This window comes from Bidens hawaiensis, unplaced genomic scaffold, assembly GCF_021521415.1.
Source record: "Bidens hawaiensis isolate Kalapana, Puna unplaced genomic scaffold, B.hawaiensis_p1.1 tig00002307_1, whole genome shotgun sequence".
NCBI lineage: Eukaryota > Viridiplantae > Streptophyta > Magnoliopsida > Asterales > Asteraceae > Bidens > Bidens hawaiensis.
Genome location: NW_027491124.1, coordinates 1,031,708 through 1,039,240, shown reverse-complemented (window position 1 = coordinate 1,039,240; position 7,533 = coordinate 1,031,708). Strand labels below are relative to the sequence as shown.

General features: G+C 39.7%; 1 pseudogene across 1 annotated transcript; it reads right to left on the bottom strand.

Annotated features, from left to right (window-relative positions):
* Positions 1 to 2,092: 2,092 nt before the first annotated feature.
* On the bottom strand, positions 2,093 to 7,330 carry LOC143616897 (conserved oligomeric Golgi complex subunit 5 pseudogene; annotated as a pseudogene). The gene is made up of 3 exons (XR_013150739.1): positions 6,284 to 7,330; positions 4,963 to 5,436; positions 2,093 to 3,084 (listed from the first exon to the last, which is right to left on the bottom strand). The product of XR_013150739.1 is annotated as a conserved oligomeric Golgi complex subunit 5 pseudogene (transcript).
* Between the last annotated feature and the right edge of the window lie 203 nt (positions 7,331 to 7,533).

Sequence of the window (7,533 nt, the reverse complement as noted above, 5' to 3'; positions counted from 1 at the left end):
CATGAATTTTAAGCTGTATAGGATCCAAGCACTTTGATATATGGGAGCATTTAAAGAAACTCTAAAATAACACGGTTTTGATTAGAAAACAAGTTAGTTACCCTTCAAGAAGCCTGGTACACGGTTCATCCTTAAATTTACCATGGAGAATCTGTTCACTTTTCGAGAATTCTCAAAAACCAACCACTTACACACTAAGGTGGTGTTTGTTTTCGTGAAAAAGTTATGCAGGAGCTCATCACGTAGACATGAGCTTCTGCAGAGTATTTGTTTTCTTGTAGACGTTTTATTAAAACATCTTCTTGGTGCAGATCTTTTTTACCTGTTCTAACATCTTTCTAACCTCATAAACCATCATTCTCCTTCACAGATACTCAACCCTGGCCACCGCCCCTCGCTCCTCCGCTAGCCCTACTTTACCGATTGAAATCCAACACTCGGGGCATAAATCTATTGCACCCTTCTTCGCTACCTCTCGTCCTTGCCGCTCTCCGTCACCGCCTGCCATCTCTTCCGAATTTCGACGTTGATTGTAAGTGAAATTAACAACTTTCGAATTTGTATTTGCTAAATTTTTCCTGTGATGAGGTTGAAATTAATCGTTAGGTTTTCGTGTATTTGAAAATTGAAATCAATGTATATGCATTTGAAAACTCATATTGAAAAGACCTCGGTTTGATTTTTGTTGAGGATATTGAAAAGACGTAGGTTTGAATATGCTCAATGGATATAAATATGCTTAATTAATTTGTGTGTTTTTTTTTTGTTATTTGTTTGTTGATTAATAGAAATGAGAGGGAAACAACAATGGCCAAATGAGCAACTAAAATGCTTATCAGAGACTTGTATTGAAGAGATAAACACTATGGGTAAAAAAGGATTGAGTTTGCACAAATACTCATGGAATAAGTTAGGAAGAGTTCTTATATAACTATTATTTAAATTTCAATGTTGAAAAACTCTTTTAAGTTTAAAGAATCAGTTTATTCAAATTTCATTTTATTTTTGCAGTAAGCAGAAGTTTAAAACAAACAATCGTTTATTACAGACTGCAAATCGTTGGTCCACCTCTTATTCTATAGAAGTCTACAGATGTGGTACGTAGGCTGTAGACATTTTAATTCTTAAAAAGCAAAATGTGCCTAAAACTATAGGCATGTAAGTCAACTTTAAGTGATTTTTTTACCTCTTACAACACTTATCATGTTAACTAGCAATAGGAAGCGTTTTGGACATGATATCTGTAATATTCTTTCACACATGTCGTAAGTTTTGAATGATGATCCTTATCAAGATAAATGACCTCCACCTTAAGAGGAGAGACTTAGTTGATCGCTTTCAAAGTGTGAAGGAGAAAATACGAATTAGTTGAAAGGCAAGAGGTCAATCCTTTCACATTTTCTTCATGTTATTTGCTTCTTGCTTTTGTGCATTCAATTCAATAGTCTAGGTAAGGTAACTATGCTTATAGCTTCCATCTTTATTAGTAATTCGTAAGTGGATTTGGTTTTAAATCATGACAAGTCCCCAAATCTTTCTAGTTTAGAATACTTAATCTTCTTTTGATTCTTTAGTATGATGACTATGGTCCATGATCTCATTGTTTAATCAAATGATTTTGGGAGTAAAATCCTTCAGTTTATAGTTCTATGTATACCCATTTTGTACGTGGACACATGATTTCAGCATTTGGGAAAAAAGAGTTTTGTAGCCATGGAGTTGTATGCAAGAATTTCAAATGGAACTTGCTATGTGAGTTCATTAATTATGTCAAAAGAAATCAATCTTACCGATACCCTAACACACTTAAAATCTTACTATGTTTGTGTTGTGTTTATGGTTGACTTGTTTAATGTGCATTTGCAACATTGAACAATACGTGATGAATTAACAACTTAAATATTCAATCACTCCAAATCAAATGAACTTTTTTTTCTCAAAACGGTGTCCTTTTAATTATCCTTAATCACAGTTAAAATCTTGACTTTATATATTTAGTTTGAGAGTGTGAAAAGGGTAGAGAACGAAGAATTAAGATAAGGTAGTTGAGAGTAATAAATGAAGTCACAATGAAAACCTCATACAAGTACACCATAATTTGTCCAAACAAGTTTTTCAAAAAAAAAGAAAAAAAGAACACTATAAATCCAATGACATATCTTAAGATTTCATAGAAACAACACTATTTTCCGTTATAGAAGACCCAAGACTCAACATAAGAGGATACACAGGACTAAACTCCTTATCACCCCTTGCCCTTACATTCACAGCATAATCATCAAGAGTCACTTTAATACCCTTCCATATCTGATCCTCCCCTTGCGAATCCAGCCACAACGAATACTGCAGCGGACTAAGCTTACTCCTTTGCATCGGGGACTGCAACTCATCCGGAGCCCGGGAATACAGATGATGAAGTACAACACTCAATGGCAAATCTTGAAGCAACGGTGAGCCACCAAGCTGTGCCGTTTCAAGAAATATAACGGGCCTAAACGCTCGGAGCGCCCGATATGGTGCACCGAGTTGCTCAACTGGGAACAGGTTCTGACCCACGGCTAGTTCCAGCTCGGCCATGTCCCGAGCCATTCTGAGCTTGCCCGATTCGGATAACGGTCGGACTAAAGAGGCGTGCCGGATGAAGAATATTAAGACCCGGGAAGCCATGGTTCGGACGAGTCGGGTGCAAATGGTTTCGGTTCCGATTGAGATGACTTTGGCGGATGATGGCAATAGTTTTGATAAGAACTCAGTGCGGACATGGGAAATGTGTTTTTGCAAGTCTTCCATGTAAGGTGACGAGTTGTTGTCGGTTGAGGCAAAGTTTTGGGTGTGAATTTGGAGGATGCATGACTCGAGGCGTTCGAGCATGGATTGGAATAAGGGTGTGACGGATTCACAGGCAACTTCGTATATGGTGTTGACTGACGAGGAGAATATGTCGGAAGCGATTGGCGGGAGGCCTTTTGTCATGGTGGATATGGAACCGTGGATGTCTTGTAAGTGTTGGCAGAGGGTGAAGTTTTTGAGCTGGGCTAGCGTAGCTGGACCGGATATTTGGCGGGCTTCTGGGCCCGTTGAGATCTGCAATCAAAAGTTTGATTATGATTAGTTGATCCTTAAGAACTTCTGGAAAACGAAACAAAAAAGTGTTTGCGGGTTGGCCCAACCCGTTACCCAGCCTGCCTACTTTGCCACTCCTAATATTTAATTTCATGGTATTTAACTCCCAACTAATAATGAGCATGTCTTAATCTTTTTCTCTAAGGGGGGGTTTGGTTCATGGAATTCGTTGGAATTGGAATTTGATTTTGAATTGGAATTGGAATTTGAAGGAATCCTTTAAAAAGAGACATAGTTTATGGAATTGGAATTCAAGGTTATACAAAGAGACATATTTACCCTTTAGGATTACAAAATATAAATAAAAACCCAAACTTAAATATTAATGAAAAAATATTTTTATTAACCACAATCAGTGATTTCTATCAAGCCATATTCACCTTCTTCGGATTTGCACAACTCCGTCACCGGTTCGTCGTATGTGTCAGTAACAAAACCCCCCGGAACCACCGCCGGTTACCATAACAGCGCGAAGAACTGCCTCATCGAATCTGCACAACTCTGTCACTGTTTCCTCTTCACTATGTGCACGCCGGTTACGATTACTGCCGGAACAACCGCCAGTTGTTATAACAACGCGAAGAACTTGACGGAATCAGTCGGCATCTTGTAACAGTGGTCGCGATGAGACGTGGTTGCTTGGTTCAGATCTGGCCGGAAAAACGTGGGTGTGGCGGCAACGCTTAGGCGGTGTTTCCAGGCCAGGAAACTTGGTTCAGATCTTGCCGGAACTATGTTGATGGTGGTGTTGACCGGAGAAAATGGTGGTGACGGTGGCTGCTTGGGTTAGGGTTATTTGTGTAAAGCCACTAACATTCCTTTGAAATCCTTGGGAATATGGAAGGAATCTAAATTCCATTAGTTGATGAATTTGGTTTGAAATTAAATCCAATTCCAATTCTTTCTTTATTCAACCAAACAGGTCACACAAAGGAATTCAAATTCCAATTCCTTTGAAATCCTCCAACCAAACAGGCCATAAATAAATATTTTGTTACTCTACTACTTCATTTGTAATTAAATGTGATATTCATATAAAAATAGCAAATAAAGAAAAGGAGGTCTTGTTAGTTATCAATTATGATGTTAAAAGACACACGTTTGACACTAAAATGTCAAATACGGACTCCTCTTAGAAGACCTTTGTAAATGAACCGAGTGAACGCAAACAAAGCATGTTTGTTTGTTTGTTTAACTTAAAATAAACAAATAATCAAACGCGAACAATTAAACGAACAGGGTTTTTTAGTTCATGTTTGTTCAATGTGTTCACGTTCGTTTATGCTCGTTCGTTACTTGTATAAACGAACGATTCACAAATGTAAACGAAGGAACATAACTGAACATAGATGAAAGAACGTAACTAAGGTAATTAAAAGTAGATGTGTACAACAATGTGCAGGGCCTAACAAGTTACTGAAACTAGATTAATCATAAAGGGCCTAAAAATCAAGGAACATAAATGAACGGATGCAAACAAATGTAAACTAACAAACATAAACAAATTTAAATAAACGAACGTTCAAGAACATAAACGAACGAACAATACATGCATTCATGTTCGTTCGTTTAACTGAATGAATGCAAAAATTTTATTCGTGTTTGTTCATTTAATATAACCAAGCTTCCTGCCGAACAGTTTAATGAGCATTTGGTTCGTTTACAGGCTTACCTTTTAGTGCGTGTGAGAATGTTATTTAAATCATACAAACAATGGCTAGAAAACATTAACTTATTCTACATTTTATAACAAAAAAAAATGTTTATAACCAAGCAACTAAAAATGATGCTTTGAAGTGTTTATGTTCTGAATTATTATACTAAAAAACATATTTGTACCTGGTACTCAGCTCGTTGAGCAAGCAAAAGCAGGACTTTGCTGATCTCACGCAGGACAAGAAGAGTCAAACGTGCATCCAACTGAACCGCTTCAATCTCTTCTTGAATCCGCGATATAATTCTGGAAATATGTTCTTTAGAGGGAACACTACCACGGTTTGACATTGGGAACACACTATTAACAAGATCAGATAACCGACTCAAGCATAGGGCCAAGAAAGCTGTCTGAAACACTTCAATGGCAGCAACCATTTGATCTCTACCTTCCACTGTTATAGCAGGTAAAACCCCTTTAACGTCCGTGTCGTGTGAAATTCTTTCAACAAGATTTTCAATCATAGACAAGAGCTTTGGATAGCCGATGGTAAATATCTCTTTAACAAAGCTTGATGCTGTGAAAGCAGATTTCATTTGGTTTGCAAATGATCTGACAATTGCCTCCCAAACACGAGCGGTTAAGATAGGGTCACCGTCCTAGATAGAAATAATAACAATTGTATACAGTTATACCCTTCTTGTGTAAATGATTTGAACAAAACTTAAAAAGAGTCGTGGATAGTTTGTCATCAGAAAAATGAAAAGCTTACAAAAGCCATTCCATGAAATAATAGCATTTCTTCACATGTGCGAGAAATGAAGCATGTTTTATTACTTTTGTTAGGTTTAAAACTATATACTCCTAAAAACATTGTTTTGCATCTGATTCACATAGGACATTGCATTTCAGATTAAGGTAAAACATGATCCACAATAAAGACTTGATTGACAGAATTGGCTTCATCAAAAGCAATTGCTAATAACAAACTTTCATCAAAAGCAATTAATATTAAAACCTAACTAAAATTCGCTTTCCTTGATGGTATAAAAGACTAGTTTTGGGTGTTTGAATTTGCCTTTGAAAGTGATTCGTGATTCCATAACCTACTTCTACTTATGATCATCAGAGACTGTATCACTGTATGTAACATAAAAGATAATAAAATGCATACCCTTATTTGCACCATACACAACATCATCTAAGATAAAGAAGCACATCTAAACACTACATCCTGCAGGCGTTTTCGATACTACAAGTTACTAATTCTAAATACTAAAAGTCACATAATCACTTCTATAAACAATTCAAACACCTTTATATTTGAAGAGCATTCACCAAACTTTGTTTTCATGATCTAAGGCCTAAACTTTCTTGCCATGTACATCAAGAACATGTTTGTTAAACAACACAGTGACACGCAATCTTCTAACCTAATGCTTACAAGTGTTTAATTAAGATCTACTCATCAAAGAAACAGTGCTAGCAACAAAGCAAACAACTTACCTGCAGGACCTCATCAAGGAGCAACACATGCGTAAACGGATCCCGTTTCTTCAACAACACCCGCTGCAAATGCCAAACCGCCACCACAACCGAATGCAACTGATCCATACAACTCCCCATCCTCTGCCACAACGCCTCCTTTGCCTTCCCACCACTCCCAATCTGCGGCGTCCCACTCCTCTGTATCCCCCCGGGACCCCCAAACCCCCCACCACCTGACGCTGAAATCGCCTTCATATCCAACGCCGCACTCACACTTTTCACACCTAGACTCTTATACTTATTAATCAAACCATCAACCGTCGACCGCAACTCCCCTAGATTATAAAACACCTGTAACCCCGCACCGACCTCCGCCTGATTAAACCCTTCGAGCCCCCGCTCCAACGCCTTCATTCCTTCGGTTCGCAGCCTCTGCCCTGCTTCAAGCACCAACTTCAGCTCCTTGTCAACCGCCACGATTCCGGACAAATCATTTTCGCTACACAAGCGCAAAATCTCGCTGTGTAGCTGAGCCGCTTTGGATAGATCGAGCTTCTGCGGTTCGGGATGGGCCATTACGTCTCGAAGCTTCTTGGACAGGCGGACGACACGAACGGTGGACTGGATTAAATCAACGGTGAGATGAAGGTTAGAGAGCTGTATTGTTTTGGATCGGATCTGGCGGTTGGGGTCGGCGATCTCGGATCGGATCTTGTGGACGGAGGATTGGAGGATGGAGACGGCGGAGCGGATGGCGGAGAGGTCGGCGTCGGCGTCCTTGACGGAGGAGAGCTGGGAGAGGAGGTCGTGGTGGCGGGAGAGGACTTCGGAGCGGAGTTGCTTCTGGAGGAGGCGGATGCCGTCTTGGATCTTCTCGGCGCGGGCGGCAGCGGTGCCGGAGGAGAGGGCGTCGGAGGAGAAGTGGGTGGAGTTGAAGTCTGGGGAGAGGAATTTGGAGAAGATGGGGTCGGAGGAGAAGGAGTCCAGGAGGCTGGAGGTGGTGGTGGGTTTGAAGGTCGGGAGGCGTTGGACGGGGGTGCGTTGAACCGCCGGAGATGATGACATTGTTGCTTGGTTCTCCGGTGGGATGTTATTATTATTATTATTGCCGGAGAGGTTTTATTGATAAACAGAGAAGGAAATGGTAGCTACTAGCTACCCACGGAATGTGTTTACTACCTTTGTGGAAACTAAATAAAGTATTAAATGGTATCAGGGTGTCAGTTACGTTTGTTACAGCACTCCGGTCGATAAATCCGAGCACTCTG